The sequence below is a fragment of the Alosa alosa genome, chromosome 7, assembly GCF_017589495.1.
Source record: "Alosa alosa isolate M-15738 ecotype Scorff River chromosome 7, AALO_Geno_1.1, whole genome shotgun sequence".
Classification (NCBI taxonomy): domain Eukaryota; kingdom Metazoa; phylum Chordata; class Actinopteri; order Clupeiformes; family Clupeidae; genus Alosa; species Alosa alosa.
The window spans coordinates 8,614,378-8,618,778 of NC_063195.1; the positions used below are offsets into that span (position 1 = coordinate 8,614,378).

General features: G+C 38.4%; 1 protein-coding gene across 1 annotated transcript in view; it reads left to right on the forward strand.

Moving 5' to 3' along the window:
• Positions 1–1,212: 1,212 nt before the first annotated feature.
• The window catches only part of LOC125297529 (NACHT, LRR and PYD domains-containing protein 3-like), a 12,925-nt gene continuing 9,736 nt past the window's right edge, over positions 1,213–4,401 (forward strand). The window contains exon 1 of the mRNA XM_048247923.1: positions 1,213–1,295. The gene's annotated coding sequence lies outside the window, so the exon portion shown is untranslated. The remainder of the gene's footprint in view (positions 1,296–4,401) is intronic.

Below are 4,401 nucleotides of genomic sequence, written 5' to 3' on the forward strand. Positions count from 1 at the left end.
TGTGTGTGTGTGTGTGTGTGTGTGTATGTGTGTGCATGTGTATGTGTACGTGTATGTTTGTTTGTGTGTGTGTGTGTGTGTGTGTGTGTGTGTGTGTGTGTGTGTAGACCATATTCCCCTGTTCTTACTTTGCTCTGAAGCCACAGCGGGCCCCAGTGGTCAAAAGAGAGTACTGCAGCTGGTTACCACTGCATCTGCCCACTTATTTGGAAAGTGCTAAATTTGCCTACTACATAATTCAACTGAAATGATATTTGTCCAACTACCACAAGTAGATAGATAGATAGATAGATAGATAGATAGATAGATAGATAGATAGATAGATACCTTATTGATCTTCTTTATTGAAATTCAAGAGGAAATTCAAGTTTTACAGTATAGGCCTATACAAAGACAATGATTTATTGGTGTTCAGTAAAGTGTAAATGTGTGTTGGCACATGTGAGGGGTGAGTGTGAATAAAGAGGTGATTGAGTATAAGTGTGGTATTTTCATAGTTTGAAAAAGGAAATAAAGTTGCTTCCTGGTGGAATGTTGTGTTTGTGTTGTGTTTGTGCACTCACAATTCAAAGAGTCAAAGAATGAGAATTATGATTTTGCAGATTTGGTTTGGTGTTCTGGGTGTTTGAGTGACCGGTTTCAGAAATGGTGTGACATGTAAAGATTTGGTGTGTGGGCAGTTCAATAAATAAAAATATTAATAAATAATTCATGTTATGTCTGTCTGTGTCTGATGTATGGACTATTTGTTTGGTGTCATATGTCTGATGTCCTGTCATGAAGTGCCTTGCGACCTTGCCGCAAACCCAACTGCAATAAAAGTTAAAAAATAAAGTTATCTACTACTACTACTACTACTACTACTACCTTTACTACCACTACTACTACTACTACTACTACTACCTTTACTACCACTACTACTACTACCACTACTACTACTACTACTACTACTACTACTGCCACTACTACTACTACTACTACTACTATTTACTACCACTACTACTACTACCACTACTACTACTACTACTACTACTACTACTACTACTACAACAACTACTACCTTTACTACCACTACTACTACTACTACTACTACTACTACTACTACTACTAAATAACTGTGTCACACGGTGAGATGAGCCAGTATTGCGTATGCAACGCCACGCCCCAGCGCTGGACTGAGCTCATTCCTCCGAGACCTGTTTGGGCTCTTCTACCGGCTCCACCGTGGAGCACAGGGAGTGACAGGGAGAGAGACAGCAGACCAAGACCCAAGGCTGCCAACCACAACCACACCGGTAAGAGAGACACAGACACAAACACAGACACAGACACACACACAGACAGAGTGTGTACACAGACACACACACACAGACAGACATAGACACAGACACAGTCAGAGTGTGTACACAGACACAAAGACACAAACACAGACCACACAGGCACAGACGAGGCACAGACCACACACAGACATATTCACAGACACATTGTCCGAGTGTGTACACAGACACAGACACAAACACAGTCAGAGTGTTCTATTCACTTCTGCTCTCTCATCCTCTGGTAAATAGTATTGCTTGATTGATATAGTGTTAGTTTAGTAGTATTGCTTGATTGATATAGTGTTAGTTTAGTATGCTATCTAAGTCTCCTCTGGTAAATAGTATTGCTTGATTGATATAGTGTTAGTTTAGTATGCTATCTAAGGTCTCCTCTGGTAAATAGTATTGCTTGATTGATATAGCATTCATTTTTGGCTTGATTGCAGGGGCACAGGAGATATTTTGAAAGTGAGGGGGACCAAATTGTGAATTTGGGGACCAAATTGTGAACACAAACCCATAGTGAGATCAGATTTCCAGATATCGGATTGCCACCTCTGGCCCACTTTCGACCATTATATTTTAAACTTTATTGCCAGAATATTAAGATAATACCATTGATTGTTTTCAAACTATTGTTTTCACTACTTGGGCCAATGGTAGAATACTGGTCACTACTTGGGCTAATGGTAGAAAAAAGCAACATGGGATGTTGATATTTTATGAAGCCATGAATGAATCACCATGCCTATGATCCAAACATAGACTACATGATCAAATAGCCTAGTTAGGCCTACTTAAATTGTCTGGTATAAACCAAATCAACTCTCCACTGTGTGTTTGCAGTTAATTTATTTATGCAACGTTAGAACTTAACAAGTGTTGGCTTAACAAGTTACCAGTCCAGAACACACAGAAAATTGCAACAGAAAGTTGCCTTTATAATCAACTATTTGTTCCAACAGCATTTAAACAAAGCATTTATAAAATTGAAAAAAAAAAAAAAAAAAATACATAAGAAGTAAAATAAAATACTGTTACTGTAGTGACTGTATCACATTATCCCAAGCTTCAAAGAGCTCCCCACGTCTGTGACAGGCAGACGTGACACCGCTAAATTCTCAGCTTGTTTATACCCCACACTGAACGCATAAGAACGCTAGGCCCATCACTTTGGGGTGTGGTAGCCTACTCTCTGGGATTTATGCACCAAGGTAACTGAAGTATCCAATTTGTGTCTTGAAATTATGTTTGAAATAAATGTCTTAGAACAAAAATGTTGATAGACTTGTATTTTATAGTTAGGCTAGTGAAAACGAGTTCATAAGTAGGCTAGTTGAGTTTTTTATCATAAACATAACAGCTAACGTCATGTTGAGCAGGAGGAGTTGAGCACTAGGCTACCATAAATCCTCAAATTATGCCCGGGATTGATTCTATTTATAGCAGGACAAATAAAGGCAGGTTCCCATATACATGATGGGGTTACAATTGCCTACCATACCAACAACTGCCATCAGTCCACTAGAAGACATTGTTCGATTTAAGTCAATGAAATAACCTCTTCTTAATATTTTATTATATGTTGTATTGTATTGTATTATGTTGGTTGGATTTATATACGGTTGGCAAAGAAAAGTCGTTTTTCCTACCATGGGTCTCCAACACACGTTCTCAAGCTCATTCTCTTGCACCCCTTCGAAGCTAATTGCCAGAGGCTGAAGCCTACTACATTTAAACACAATTGTTGCGACTCAAGGCATTCCAGCCTATGAATTTTATTTAAAAAAAAAAATACTAAATCATGCATAATTAAACAATAACTCAATTTAGGCTACTTGGCTACGCAAAAAGGTTTCCATTACAGCACAACCCCCTATTCAATGAAGGGCTGTCTTGTCTCGCAATAAACAGCAGTGGAAATCCCAACTGCATGAAACTTAACAGTGAACCATCAAATATCTTCCAGATTTCAGTGCCCATCAGTCCCAACATTTAGCAATATAATCAAACAGTCCAAAAGTACATTAAATCCCAAACCAAACCGAAAATACTTTTGATAGCCTACGGGTATGTATGCCGCTCCAAACGAAATGCATGTCTAAAGCCTGCCTCGAATACCAGCCTGCCTCAAATAAAGATGATGATTTATGCTAAGCAAGGAGCCTGGATTATTTTATGATTGTTAGTAGACAAACTGGCTTCAGATATCCAACAGAGTGAATATGAGATTGTGCAGTCTTACAGTACTGTAGATGGCTGTGGTTAGTGATGTGATGCTGTTAATGGGGAGTTTTACAGTTAACGCAAATCCTATATGTTATTATTTATTTAGCGTACCTATAAGGCTTTTTTTCCTTATCAAAAGTGAGGGGGACGACGGCTGTCTCTTCAGCACTGCGGGGGACATATCCCCCATGTCCCCCGTGCCTCCTGCGCACCTGCTTGATTGATATAGTATTAGTTTAGTAGTATTGCTTGATTGATATAGTATTAATTTAGTATTGCTTGATTGATATAGTATTAGTTTAGTAGTATTGCTTGATTGATATATTAGTTTAGTATGCTACCTAAGGTCTCCCCTGCACTGTAGCTTGAATTCTGTTCCTCATTCTTGTAAGATGCTTTGGATAAACTTGCTAAATGAATACAAATGAACACAAATGTGAGTGTACGCACTGTTCAGACTTAAGGCATTGAGGTTGTATGAGAGTAAATATCAAGGCATCTACATGTTGCATTATTTTAGGGAATTGTTGTCATTACATGCATTGCATACCTTTTATATGTTCCGTCACATTAATGAAGAGTATGTCTGCCTTTAGGGTATGATCGGTTCACTATGGAGCAATTCATTCATTTAAACTAGATGTACCGCAGAGCGGTACAAAATATGACCGCCGCCCAGTCCAGCACATTTTTTCCACAAAAACAAATCACGCTGAAAGGCCTATATGATTCTAACTGTCTCACTAAATTGCATTATCCACACTCAATTCTCACTGGTATCTGCTAGACAACAAGTACCAAAACATGATTAGTTCATAGATTTCACATGTAAAATTCATTTTATACAACCCCA